The sequence below is a fragment of the Protopterus annectens genome, chromosome 9.part0 (assembly GCF_019279795.1).
Source record: "Protopterus annectens isolate FY-2018-M chromosome 9.part0, PAN1.0, whole genome shotgun sequence".
NCBI lineage: Eukaryota > Metazoa > Chordata > Ceratodontiformes > Protopteridae > Protopterus > Protopterus annectens.
In genome coordinates, this window is record NC_056743.1 from 104,233,370 (window position 1) to 104,249,539 (window position 16,170).

Genomic DNA, 16,170 nt, shown 5'->3' on the forward strand with positions numbered 1-16,170 from the left:
TCCTCCTCAGAAGCAAGCAAAAGGGGCAACGCCCACATGAAGTCCTCAGTTATAGGAGTGTGTTTCCATGCAATTGGCTATTGTAATGATACCACAGCTGTCCTACATGCGGTTAGCAAGTCGGGGACTCCAACTGGTGCACAGGCCATCAGCTGCTCATGAGCATTACGTACAGAAGGCACGCTGATGCCTATGCAAAAGAGATGTATACTCTACATCCCAGAGAGAGAGAAAAAGTAAACTAACAGCAAGCAGGATAGAACCACCTACACTTGCAAAAAAGGTATGTCAAACAACTAAGCATGTAATGGACTGCAGTAGGGGGTATGTAATAATGGGGAATAGGAAATTTAACATACATGTCTCAACAAGACTTGCTGTACTAATCAGAACCTATGGCCATAGTATCTTGTCTGTATGCAGTGACATGGAATACATCTCAGGCCCCCCCCGAGTCACCCCAGGAAAAGATGGCTCATATAGGACTACTACTGGGGTGTGTTGAACAATACTGACTGTAACACTGCTAGGCCAGCTACTGGGATGTCACACATATTCATGTGTTACATGTGAATACAACTATGATATAAATGTTTGTATCAGAAATGTGAGAGACCTATACAGGGTATCTGCATAGTGAAATATTGTTGCAGCTGTGTGTGTTGACCTGCATGTGGTATACCAAGCTCATACCATTCAACTGTCCAGTGTTATGCACACTGACCATGTGTGTGCCTCATATTTGTAGTTATTTACTCAATGAGTTGCTTTATGTCTGGCAAATAATTTGAAAATCATGAATATTGACATTTCATCTCCGCCACTTGGTCAACTGTTCCTGTTAGGGGTCACCACAGCAGATCATCTGTCTCCATGTCTTCCAGTCCTCTGCATCTTTCTCTGTCACACCAACCACCTCCATGTCCGCTATCACCACATCCATACATACACCTTATCCCAAGCCTTCCTGTTTTCCTCTTAAATGGCAGCCTCACCCTTTCCCAAATGTACTAAGCATACGTCATCATGTCCATACCACCATAATCATGCCACACACTGGCTTTGTCCCCATGCCATCCAACCTGACCTGACCCCCTAACATACATATTCCTAATCCTGTCCACCCTCATCACACCCAGTGCAAATCTCATCATGAACTCTGCTACGTCCAGCTCTGGCATTGAAGAAAAGGCAGTAGTCAGTGTCTACAACCCATATAACATACCTTGTCTCACTACCCTCTTGTAGACCTTCCCTATCACTCATGATAATCGCCTGTCACAAATCACCCCTGACACACTTCTACACTAATCGCATCCTGCCTGTACTCCCTTCTCCATCTCTCCCCCAAACTTGCCATTACTCTGAACAGTTGTGCCCAAGTATTTTGTACCCGACTCTGAAACACAACCGTATCCCCCTTGCATCTGGTCTCTGACACACACAATATATCCACCTTTCCTCTGTCCATCATATCAGTTAGCTCTGTCCCCATGCCAGTCATACTTGCAACATTAAAAGTTCCTGCCATCACTACCACACTCCTAGCCGTTATCCTCTCTGCCTGCCATATGAGCATCAGGCATCTTCCAGGGTACATCTGTGAATGCAATGGCCTACTGTACTATCAAATGACATGTATGTTACAATAATATGAAGAAAGTGTCACTAATCATGGCCCAGAGCCCACCATGTATGTACGATGTCCTACCCTAACAGGTTGACAGGAATGACTAGGCAGCAAAAGTGTAATTACAGTATGCCATACTGAAATAGAACTGAAAATTATAGCAGGTATTACCTGTGCATATGTATGCATGGGTAGGTGTACCTGGCTGCCTCATAACGAATAACATGGGATGCAACCAGTCAGGTAAATAAGCTGTACATGTTGTACACTTGTAATCTTAGTTTCTGTGCATCCAATAGAGTTGCACCTCTACAGCTAATGGTTGTTGCATTGCCCTGACACAGACATGGGTACTAGAATAAATATAAGTATCATGTTGAAATTGGAGGTGTCCAACAACTGTGTTATGACCTTGTGTCTGTGCCTACTGCAAACAGATATATGACAACCCACATGGTTGTATGGCCTCAGCAAGACCTTACTTGTGAAACCTGTCTTCACCAAACTAAGAGTGATCCACTTTGAATGCACTAAGCACATAATGGGATACTATATTGGCTGTACAGGGCACAGCAGAAGGAGGCACCAACTGAGCAGCATGTCAACCTTTGTCTGTATAAGCATATTAGGTCACATGTGGCATACTGTAAGGCTAACTATGACTACAAGTTGGACACATCCACTAAGGCCAATCACAAGGCCATCTTCACAAATGTATGCAGTCTCATATGCAACAACACAACCCACCCTGTAATGGTGGTTGATCACACACACACACACACACACACACACACACACACACACACACACACACACACCATTTCCACAGCCAACCTGCTACAGAAAGGTGTAGGGCAAACATCACCCCCTGGCTCACCATCAGTATAGGTGGATATGCACAGCACACTCCCCCCCCTCCCCCCTTATCATCCTGGATCAAGTGCAGACTGCCTAATCAAGGTTAACAAAAGCAGGCCCCCTTGGGGCCTGAAAACAGTCCTGGCTGCATCCTACATGAACCCAGCCATATACATCCAGCCACACTACACAAAGTATGCAAGCAAAGTCTGAGCACCATTGATATCCCATCTGCAAGGAACATGGTCACTGTCAACCCTCTACACAAATGTGAATGATGAATGGGGATTTATGCAATGTACTGGCCCTCATTGGGGGGAACATGACACATCAGTACCAGGAGTACAGTGCATGATCATGCAGTGCTGCTAAGTACAGGGATATGATGTGTATGTAAGTGGTGGGTAACGATAGGCAATATTCATGTGCTGGTTCTGTAAAGAACCCTGGCAATGTCTGAGGTTCTGTGATGTGTTTCCCTGTTTATGTCTTCCAGGTGCCATACTAAGACAACCATGTTACACTGCTGAGGAGACAGCGGCCATCATAGAGACAGTGATTGCACAGTACTCCATCCTTTTCGGTTGTAGCCGGCAAAATCTGCGGGAGCAGTTTTCCCTGTGGGATGAGCTAGTCCACAGAGTGAACATCTTGGGCCACCAAGGACGAACTTATGATCAAGTCAGGCATAGACTGACTGACCTGATACATAGAGCCCGGCAAAGGGCTGCTGTAGTTGTGAGGGACCATACAGCTACCGGTGTGGGTCTGGCCTCACAGGCCCCACTTACAGCAACGGAGGAGCTCCTTGCCATCCTTGGGGTAGCCCCCACACAATCTCAAACATGGGAAACACCAGTCGTGGAAGTGGGTGGCACCCAGGCAACAGGCAAGGAGTGTCCAGATAAGGCCAAATTGCACAACAATGTAATGAGGTAGCAGTAAAACTGTCTACCATAGTGTCTCCAGATGCATATGCAAGTGCTAAATGGATTAGTGGGTGGAGTTTAGTAATGCACACAAGTGCACATATATGGTGAAGGACAGCAAATTGTGTAATATCATAGTGTAGAAGTAAATCTCTGGGTACAGGACACAGCACCAGTCAACAATAATACACAATTTTATTTATTATGACTGCAAATGGCCAAAATGAGTAAGACAGTTAAAGCCTCTGAATGGTCAGGGATGACAGTGCATGACACTACTTTCTTATTTAAAAAAAAAAAGTCTATGCAGTTTTTGTCATTATCAATGCAGTAATAATAATCTTGAAGTAAAGATGACTTAGCATGTTAATGTGAATGCATCTATTACAAAACATTTAAAGCAGTTTTCAAATGTAGCATCAGAAATATTAGCATATGCATAAATAAATTGATGGCCAGTTGCTTACAAGGATTACATTTATTGTTAAAGATAGCATTAGTCATACACACCTTGCATTTCATATCTGCAATATGTACCTCGTATACATTCTGTATTGGAAAGAGTGTATGTATAGTGGTAATTTCATAGTGCAGAATATGTAATTTTGCAAGACAATACTTGTGAATCCATTAGTAAATAAGTGGAGAAAATGTAGGCTTGTTACATGGCCCAGATTCCTTTTACAGTGGTAGTACATAAAGAATCTAACCATGCATTTTTTTGCTACGTCATCTTACTGAGTGCTAAACACATAGTAACATTATGTGACAGAGGGAGTTCATTTCTGCCATTTAATTCCCAACTCATAGGCCTGTAATACATTTTACTGGGTGTTTTACATTGCGTCTTCTAATTTAATATTGTAACACATTTTATCATATGCTCTGAAATTATTCACTCTAAGTAGCACAGTACATTTACTTTTAGCCAGTCATTCCACAAATTCTATGGTGGTATGCTGTTCTCTGCATTGCATAATGTGCTCCAATGTATTCTACATAATCATTCCTCCTTATGTTTTCATGTGACATTTGATGTTGGGTGCAGTCAGCCTGTTGGCATAGGCATATGGCTTTCACCAGCACTACCAGTGACCCCATATCAGTGTGTGACCTGAGGAGTAGGTCGATTGCCCAGAGGAAGGGTGTATCAGATATTTGGAAATATGCATTTAAATAATCATGAGCTGGCTACAATGATTAGTGTGTTATGCAGTAACCAGGAGTTTGAGAGAATTCATTTGTAAGCTAGGCCTCAATGAGTTTAGACTCATCTTTTCCCCATGAGCCCTTATGTTCAGAAGTAAGATTCAGAGGGGGGCGTGGCCAAGGATGAACACAGGATAGCAGCAGATTTCTTCAGCTCCACCAATTTCACAGCACTGACAGGAAATAATTACTTTAAAAATTAATTTATGAAGTAATTTTATTTCTAAATATGTTTGGAATATCAGTTTCTTGAATAATATCTAAAAAAGAAAGAAAATTTCAATAATATTCCTGTCAGATAACACTTTGGAAATTTCTCTGTCAGCTTCTCTGTTTGAAATGAGTTCCAGTAAGACAAATTCTCAAGATTCCAGCATCAAGAAAGAGCTTCAGTCTCTGATATCTACAATTCAGCAACTTACTACCAAAATGGACAAACTGGATACTAAAATTGATAACTTCATAGAAAAAAACTACAAAACAAATAGATTTGTTACATCTAGATTTGCAACAGAAGACTCAGATTACAGGCATAGAAGAGACTGTTAATGACATGGAGAATAGAATCCAGGAAGAAGAAATTAACATTGAGTTTTTGCTGAAGCAGAACACACATCTACAAACTAAACTTGATGACCTGGAAAATAGATCTAGGCACAATAATATTAGGATTTTTGGACTGCCAGAAAATATAGAAGGTAACAATATTACTTCTTTTTTAAATACATGGCTTCCCAAAACTTTAGACTTGCCAGAAGCATTTTCTTTTGGTATTGAAAGAGCCCATAGATCCATATCTAATTTTAACTCTAACAAAAAGTATCCTAGATCAGTTATAGTTAGATTTCTATCATCCTATGACAAAGAGATGGTACTTAAATCTGCATGGGCTAAAGCACCTGTTAAAATTAATGAGGCAACTGTGCGTTTTGACAATGACTATTCTTCCTTGGTAATAACTAAAAGAAAAGTTTTTCTGCCATTAATAAGAGAGCTTAAGAAAGCACAGTTTAAAACCTACCTTCTGTTTCCTGCCAAACTAAAAATCTTTCTACCTGATGGCCCTAGAATTTTTGAAGACTTAGACTCTGCATTGTTGTATATTAAAAAAATAAGATTTTGGATAAAATAGAGGAAATGGAATGGGCTAGTCCTTCATTAAAGAGGTTGGCAACAGAAGCTTCTTGGAAGACTTCAGAGAAGAAAAAAAAGACTAAAAAACAAATGACTTGTTCTATGTTTTTTCTTTTTTTCTCTCTCTTTTTTCTTCACTATTAATCTCTTTAAATACAGTTACTGCATCTCCAGAAAGCCACAAATATTCTGAAAAAAATTTAATCAAAGTTATTTTCTGTGTACAAAGAACTGTTTTTGTTTCATAAATAGTCAAAATATCTGAGGAACAAATAAGCTATCAATCAACTTGTTTCTCTTTGTGATAAAGAGACCCAAGGTTAGTAATTTGATACATTTTTTTTTCTCTCTTCTTGTTTTAAATAATGACATTCTTTATAGATTATGCATTCAGTAAGGGGTGGGAGAGGGCAGGGAGAGAAGTATGATGAAAATATGATAAGTGGAATAATAACTTATTAGTTTTTTTTTAAAAAAAGTATATATGCTGTTTAAATACTGTTGCTAATTATTTTGCCATGATTCTATTGCTTATACTTGTTTACAAATAATCTGTCATGATTTAATTACTAATAATTAGAACTAAAATAGTAGTAAATAATATGTTTCATATCTATCTTTATTAAAATAAACAGCAAGTAATATTTCACTGTAGATACTTTTTATAGCTTCCTTTTTTATTTTTTCTCTTTCTTCTCTCACTCTTTTTATTTTCTACTCTCTTTCTTTTCTTTTCTCTCTCTCTCTCTTTTTCTTTCATATAAGTACATTTACATGCTTTTGATAATACTGATACATGTATATAATAAGATTTATATAAAAAATTGAATTGGGGTATAAAAAATTAGTTGTATTATATATTAATAACTGTGGGCTTAGTTTCACTGTCATAGAGACTGTAATAACTTGTAAAATACTTCACGAAGGTTTTACTCTGTTTAGTTTCGTTTGTATTGCTAAATGAATGTCAGTCACTTGCATTTATTAAAATTCCCGCCAGAATGTTAAGGGAGACAATTTGGGATGTGGGTTACCTCGTGAATAGTGTCCTCGAGTTGTTTTAAAAGCTTCAACACTCAGAATACACGCAGAGAAGCTGAATGCAGTCATTTTGAACTTTGACTCCTGAATTCACACTGACACCGCAGATTCAAGAAGAACATCCTACCAGGAAGTAGAACAGCTGCAAATGCGACTCTGTGATGAAAAATGAACTCTATAACATTTAAATGTGAGTTATTTTTTATAACTACTTACTTATTTATGTTATAATTTATAAAATATGAAAGTTATAATGATTTTAAATGATTCAGTATCCCATAGTAAGCAAGTATGATATTTTAGAAGGCATAGAAAGTAAAACATATATACATATGTTTTTGAAAGTTTACATGACTGCAACATATTAATGTATGTAAATACTTATGATTTAAACATATATAATACTACAATTCATTTGACTTATCTGACAAGCATAAATATCATTATGATTTTATCTTAGAAGAAGTTGTCATGTGACATATTTTAAAGCAGCAGTTCAGATATATATAATACAGATGGCTTTCTTCACAATGATTTAAGTATATCTGGGAATTTACATAGCTATGCAGTATGATTTGTAACCATATTTATGAACATAAATATTTTATTTAACTGGCAATAATAAGTATGAGAAGAAAGCTTTGATGCAAGTAATTTAAAGTCTTTTAGAAGCTGTTAACTGCATTTCTATGACAGAAAATAGGAATATCCTAATATATGTAATGTCTGAACCATAATAGCCTAAGTTATTGACTCTAAATAAACATAAGAACTTATTTTTACAAACTTTGAATAAATTAATATGTAGATATGCCCCTTTTTTTTCTCTTTCTCTCCCTCTCTCATCTTTTCTTTCTCTCTCTCTTCTCGGTTCCCAATATCAAGTTTATTTGAATGCTATTTGATTATAAATGTATTATACTAAACAGATGTACATAGTAGTATGAATTGTTTCTAAAAGTTCCTATTTGTTTATATGATGCTGATTTATCAAATGTTTAGCTTTGTCTTACTAGATAATCTAACTGAAAGAGGTTAACTTTAGTTAATAATAACCAGTATTAAATTGATAAGGTAGCAGCTGAGGTACTGCTGCTTAGGGTAGGGGGTTAACTTGAGTGGTATGTGCTACTCAAAGTTGGAGTTTGTAACTCCAGGCTGGGTGCAAGGTTTAATCCTTATATTATTTTCTTCTGTTTACTGTTGTTTGTATATAGTTCCGACATCCACAATACATTTTATAAACTCATTGTCACTACAAACAAAAATGAAGCTTATACAAAATCCCATAAGAGTTTCAATAAATACAGCTATATTTAAAGGTACACCTAAAGGAGGAGGTATAACATTACTTATTTTGTTAATTGTTATTCTGATTATAAGTTTTATATGTTTAAAAAATGCCAAATGACTTCTCTAAAAGAAATTTCTTTAAACATTAATGGACTGAATAATCCATGTAAAAGGGCAAGCTTAATGAGATACATTAATTTACATAAGGCCAACTTAGTATTCCTTCAAGAAACACATCTCCTGAAAAAGGATATTGATAAATTAGCCACTAATAAATATACAGTATTAGTTAGTTCAGAACACACTCAGAAAAAAAGAGGAGTGGCTATTTTATGGAATAAAAGTATGCCCATACCTAAAACTATTAAGTCTTATGAAGATGATAAAGGAATGTTTTGTATGGTTACAATACAAATTAATGGAAAGACATATACATTAATCAATGTATATTGGATACCTGGAATTGGTATTAATACAGTGAAATACCATCTTAATAAGATCATATCATTCTCTATAGGAGATATTATTTTAGCAGGTGACTTTAATTGTATCCTAAATGAAAAAGATACTACTACTATAGGAAAAAGGAAAATTACATCTAATGCAAAACATTTAAAGGATTTTGTTAATTCATATCATTTGAATGATATTAATAATTAGATAGACTCAAAATCATTACCATACACCTTTTTTTCTAACAGATATAAAACTTATTCAAAAATAGAGTCTTTATTTCTAACCAGATGGTAACAGAATTAATTAATTCTAAAATCATTTCGTGTCCTATATCAGATCATAATTCAATTGTCTTTGAGTTCATGATAAAAAGTACTTACAATGTTCAGATCAAAAGGATACCAGCATACTTAACTCAACTAAAAGACTATAAAGATTATATACTTTCAGAAGTGCAACATTTTTTAGACATAAATAATACTCCTGAAGTCTCCATTGTTTATGTTTGGGATGCTTTAAAATCATATCTATATGGACAAAGTATCAGATGGTATAATAATAAAATGAGATCTTGGGATAAGGAATTATTAGATATTCAAAGTAAATTAGACTCATAAGCATAATAATAAAGAAAATATTATGGACAAAAAAGTTATTGAAGAAATAAACAAACTAAATGAGAAATACAAAGAAATTTTAACTCAAAGTTAAAATAACTTTAGAGAAATACAAGTTTTTGTATTACTCAATAAGTCCCAAATACTTACATAGACTTAAAAATAAAACAAAAAGGTTGAATAAGCAAAATCATATCAAAGAAATTTTCTCTTTAAAGAAAAAGAAGAATGTTTCTAGTCTACCAGAAATATTAGATGGATTTAGAAATCACTTTCACAAAATTAATCATAATAACATTAACATGGAACCCAAAGATAAAATAAAGAAATTTATAACTACAAACATGAATAAAAAACTTAATAAACAACAAACTAAACTATTGGATAAAAATATTTCATATACAGAGGTTGTTACACAAATAAACAAGCTTAAATCAAACAAAGCACCAGGTAATGATGGTATTATACCAGAGATATATAAAATTATTTCTAAAAGTACATACTCATTAATACATAAGGTTTTTATTTTGGCCCAAAATGAGTTAACTCCCCCATCTTGGCAATACACATTTATTTTGCCAATTTTAAAACCCAATAAAGATCCAACTAGATGCACTTCATATAGACCTATTTCATTACTTAATGTTGATTATAAAATGTTTGAGTATTTTTGCTGATAGATTGAAGACAATCATCCCAGGCATTATAGATATAGATCAGACAGGCTTCATTGTAAATAGAAATACTTTTGATAATATAAGGAGAACTCTAACATTAACTGATTTTGCAAATAGGAGAAAGAATGATTTAACACTTATTAGTCTCGACATAAGTTCAGCATTTGATTCAGTAAGTTGGGACTACTTGTTTATCTTACTGAAGTGCACAAACTTTTCAGATGCATTTGTAAATCTAATTGAACATTTATATAAAGGAGCATTGGCTTACATTAAGATAGGAACATAAGTCTCACAAAAAATACCCATTTTAAAAGGTACAAAACAAGGGTGTCCACTCTTCTCTCCATTACTATTTACTTTAATAATGGAGCCTTGGGCTAATCTGATCAGAAACAGTACTGATATAGAAGGATTTGATATAGATGAAAATACATCTAAAATTCAACTTTTTGCAGATGATGTTCTAATTACATCAGCAGGATCTAATTCTTCTATGCAGTCCCTATTTGATAAAATGATGAATTTTAAAAATATTTCTGGTTTAATATTCAATGAAGAAAAAACTAAAATATTACCTATATATACACGAAAAAATGTCCTCAGTGATTTTAGTAAATATATACCCAATTCAGGTCAGATAACTTACTTAGGTATAATATTAAATAAGGATATCAAATCTATTATACATAATAATTATAATACTTGCCTTTTTAATATACAAAATCTTTTCACTAGCTGGAATAATATGTTTTTTACTATGGAAGAGAGACTTACAATTATTAAAATGATAATATTCCCTAAGATATTATACTTAATACAATCAATAATACTCCCACCTACAAAAATAATTATCAAGAAATTGAATACACTAATGTTAAATTTCTTATGGGCACCTAATAGACCTAGGATTGCATTAAAGAAACATACTAATAGCTGGTCTCAAGGGGGCATTTCTTTTCCAGACTTTAACTTATATACTATCTCTTCTATTATAAAAGTTATTACTTTGTTAATAGATCAGTCATATGTTGCAAAATGGAAAGATTACTGGGAACTAATTAGTATTCACTTCATGAAAATCTCTTTAACACATAAAAATATGATTGTAAATAACCCCATGTTATGGTTACTAAAAGAATTTTGTACTTCACCTATTACACCAAAATATATAGTTAGTTATCCATTAAACATTATTATTAGTTATCGTAATTTTATATTCATGCATCCTAAGTATAAGGAATGGAATTTTATTCTATTCCTATAATGTATACACAAGGTATGCTTTTGTCATCCACTTCTGAAAGAACTCATTTAGTCACAGAAAATGATCTAAAGTACTGGTATCAGTTGCTATCTGATAATAAAGTTAAAAATTTAGACTTCTTAAAACAAGAATTTGATCTGAGAGAAACTTGTTGGTTAGAAGTTCAGACCTTTAGACAACATCTTATTAATAAAATTGATTTAATGTCTATAACAGTTAAAGAATCTATTCCAATACTGATTGATTGCTTGATATTAAATTTACAACAAAGTTTCTGATAAAGGTAAGCTTTCATACATACATAAAATTATCAGAGAAGAAACTTATTACAGTGTAGATACCTATTGGAATTATTTCACTTCCATTAATGGTGAATCACCAAATCAACAAGATAAACAAAATATATTGGAATCTGCTTATAAAACTACTTCTTCCATTATTTGGAGACTTTTTACTTGGAAATTTTTACATAGATCCTTTTATACACCTTTGACGATGAATAAAATAAATAATAAAGACAATTTATGTAAAGGATGTAATGTAGAAATTAATGCTGATTGGGCACATATGTTTTATGACTGTATAAAATTGAAAGAATATTGGAAGTCAATCAATGATTTTTTGCAGGCTCTTTTTACAGATAATTTCATTATTTCTAAATCTCTTATATTATTCAACACTTCTGTTCCTCAAAGTGTTAAAAAGGTTAAGTTTCCCTTGTTATGGTCTATTCTAGCAGTGGCTAGAAAAATAATAACCAGAAATTGGATTTCAGATACTCCTCCTTCGTTTAATGAATTTAAAAATGTTATGACTGTAGTGTGCCATATGGAATTGATGACAATAAAATCAAGAACTACTAGAAAAACATCTTACTATATTATATGGGATACTTTACAAAATCTGTTAAAAAAATCTTAGCTTCAATAGCATGGTATTTTAGTTTAATTAATTGATTTGATTGTAGTGGATGTCTTTGTAAATACTTTGGTTATGTTATTGAATGTTATAACCATTTCTATTTTAATTACTTGTATAAAATTGTTATGATATTTATTTTGTATGTTAAAAACAATAAACTTGTTTTAAAAAAAAAGAAGTAAGATTCAGAGTAGAATTATGTATTAATACAACCTATTAAAATACTTATGCCACTGAAAAGATACCAGGTTATAAGGTTAAAGCCTTAGATCCAAACATGTGATTTCTTTCCCCCTGCAAGTGGAGTATCTAAAACCTTGGAAGTAGTCTATAGCATTCCTGCAAGTATTTATCTCCTACATGTTTTGCCAACAACAGAGTACAACAGTGTTTAGACTAGAAAGGCATTTGCTGCTTATGAGAGCACACCTGCTTACAATGTAGTACAAGTGGCTATAAACATAACAGAACATCTTGCCAGTCATTTATTTAATCAATTCTGCAAAATCTATGCTAGCAAATGGACTTTTTGCTATAATATCTGAAATGAAATGTGTTAAATGTACACTTTGCTGGACAGAAATAGGAACATTTTCTTTGTATTGTAGAAACTTTGAAGTCTGAAAATGCATCTAATGCAACAAAACCGGTGTGTGCGGCAGACTGTTAAAAAGAAAAACTGAGAAAATGAAATGCATTAGACACTTAAGAGTAGAATATCTTGACAGAAAGTACTTTTCAAGCTTTGGGGCTGGAAAATACTTGACAGAACCACGTTAACATTGCCAACCTGTTCTGGCTACTGAGTGAGACTGTTAGATTAGAAACTGCAGAAATAGCTAGTTGTCTTTACATACTTTAACATCTTGTTTGACAACTTTGTTACTAATATTATAAATGACAAGAAACCATCTTAACTTGCAACATTTTCTGTATATACTGTTGATAATCAATGTCTTATCGTATTAAAGCCAACAACCTGTAATGTTGTTTACTATTGCTGCAACTTTGTTTCTCTATTTATCATGTACATGATGTGAAGGTTTTCTCCCCGGGAATCCGCTGAAAAAGGACCTGCATCCAGTCGGAATTTCCCAGTAAACAAGTGTAAATAAATAAACAACAAGAGTTCCAACCTTTGCCCATTAGTACATATTTAGGAAGGCACAGGTATCTTAGTTCTCTTTGGTATTTTGTCTTCACTAGTGGTATTCCATTAAGCTGTTCCAGTACATGAAGGCTTGCAAGGTGTTCTGAACATAATTGATAATTTATCAGTATGGGAGTCAGGCATAAGAACATGGCAAGAGAATTAATGAAATACTAAGTAGGTTGACAGCATCACTTCAAGGCAAATAGAAGCAAATGTACATTCATTGCAACAAGTCAAATTATTGGGTTATATCCTGAAAGGTTCTAGTGCCTTTGTGAACCTAAAAACAGTAAGACAGTTACTGGAAAACGACTTTATGCTTGAATTAGACCCTCTGACATCAGAACAAATAGTTGCACAAATATCAAGGCTAGTAAGCATTACAGGTATGTGTAAAAAGGACACAGTATCTTGCAAAGATTGAACCTAATTTATCTGAGATTACTGTATCTCTATGAAAGCTGCAAGATAAATATATATTCTGGGAATGGAAATGTTGACACTTTAGTTTGCGTGTTTTATAACTCTTATTGATACTATGATATGATTAATTTCTGTTAAACATAGCTGCCAGACAGAATGACATTTGAGATCTGATCTGATAAGAGATCAGAACAATTGCCTATGGGTCAAGAGTATTTATATAGATAGACAAATGAGATGCTTAAATAGAAATTGAACTGTTAATATTTCATGGATGTGGTAAATTCTATAAATATATTGGACATAAAAGTTCTGGTCAAACCTGACTATAATTCCTTGCAAAGAATATTAAGAAATCTACCTGTATAACCCACCTCTGATACTGCAGAGAATGTTACTCGATCTACAAAAGTAGAATCTGAAAGTGACGTACAGACCAGTCATTTACCAGAGAAGCTTCAAGAATGTTAGAAGAATGAGAGTCTTTAGATAATGCTACATTTATGAAATAAGATAATGTGAAAGAATTTCTAAACTACAATGACTGAGAAATGTAACCACAGAAGTACATTACAGAAAATAGCACCTCTGAGCAAAAATCATCAGTAAGGAAAGAAATTCAGCCTTTTTTCAAAGAAGAGTACATTGTGTTCATGACTTGCTGATCAAAGCGGATAAAAATTTCCACACCAACTAAATAAGTTAATACTTGAAGACCATACATAGCAACATATGGGAATGTAAAACAGACAAAACAAAAAAAGACCTCCTTTAAAACCAGCAGTTTGATGAAGTCTTAACATAGGTTAAAAAATGTTACAAAAGTACTTCTAATTAGATTAAACAGACGAAACCAAACCACACAAAATTTAAAAAGGTATGCCGCCAATAAGAAGCTGCCACATGAGAATATATTAACTATCCAGGCATCGTTGACTCAACATCCTCATATAAAGATGTACAATTATTAAAAAAATCCTATAAATGTCTTCTGATAACCCTCCAAAATAGAAAATGTGGTAAAATAAACCATAAGTAAGTGCTCAATATTTAATTAAATGGTGTTTTTTTTTTTTCAAAGGAGGTCCCTTTTTTTTTTTTTTTTTTTTTTAAATATCTGGGAATGGTTAAATGCAAAACTTGCACAGGAGATTTAATGTTTTAGCCAGGGGCGCCAATGCAGGTTAGTACAAGTAGTGCAGAGCTGTTACATGAATTACGTACCACATCAACAGTCATAAGAAAGAGATGATATCACAAAATAAAGTGGACTATTTCTCTCCTATCTATAGATTTATTAGCCTAAGTTCCCTGAAATAATCAGGCTCAGAGAGGCTCAGGTACTGTTATTTGTGACAATAATTCCAGTCCTTGTGACAAACTGAGTGGTACTAATAGCAAGGGATGTCGCAATATGGACAATAAGAAAGGCCAAAAGTTTAACATTATTGATTTATCCCTACATGATGATTTTGTCTTTAAGAATTATGAGACAAATAGTGTACGGTATAGAAAAGTTGAAAGTATATCAGAGGATTCCATTAAATCAAAAATACATGTGTTGGGTAAGAAATTAATCAGCATTAAAAGTATTAAATTAGATAATGCATATTTAGAACAATGTATAAGTTTACAGGTTATACCAAAGGGATTAAGATTTTTTAAATTACCCTTAGGGTTACAATATAATAGTGCAATTATTCAAGATTTTAATAATTTGTTTGATGAATTTGGATATATGTATATTAAGAAGTTAATGAAATATAATGTGGAAAAAATCAAAACATTAACTAAAGAAATAGAAGTATTAAATGAAGAAATAATACACGACATGAGTTTTGAAGAATGGAATGATTTATATCACAAACAGTTTGCTACAGCGGAAAGTAAGGTTGCAGCTATATATAATCGGAAATATAGAAAAATAGAGAGAGATTTAGAGTTTAACAGGAATGGTAGAGCATATGTATGGCCCAACAATAGAAGTAAACATGATTTTGACTACAAACATCATGATAGTGATAGGATAGGAAGATTAGAGAAGGGTACAATTTTTCAAGGGGGCAGATATTTTCCAGTCCCCAAGCAATACAGAAGGAGGTATTAAATTCTGGAAAAAGTAGAGATAGATCAGAGAGTAATTTTACAGTTAGTAATATATCCAATACATCTAACACTTCCACTGGAGTCGTTGCAGTATGTTTACAGGTAGACAATACTGAAGAGATCTCACATATGAACAGAAAGGTTCCTAAAGTACATACATACAATGGTTTTAATGTGTATAATTACACAGTGTGTGAGATAGATCAGAATTTTTGTACCTTGTTTAGCAAAGGTATGAAGTTCATACCTATGGGGAGGTTTAATATAGTGGATACCATCAAGGAAATTAAATTATTCAGTCGTCGAATGAATTTGGCCATTCATTTTAATGAAAATGGGGAAAATAGCTTGAAAGCAGTAAATAATAAGAAGCTCATTAAGAAAAGTGCATATGTACCAGCATATCACCCACTGGTAGGACAATATGAAAAATTAGTGTGTAAGGACCTGTATTAC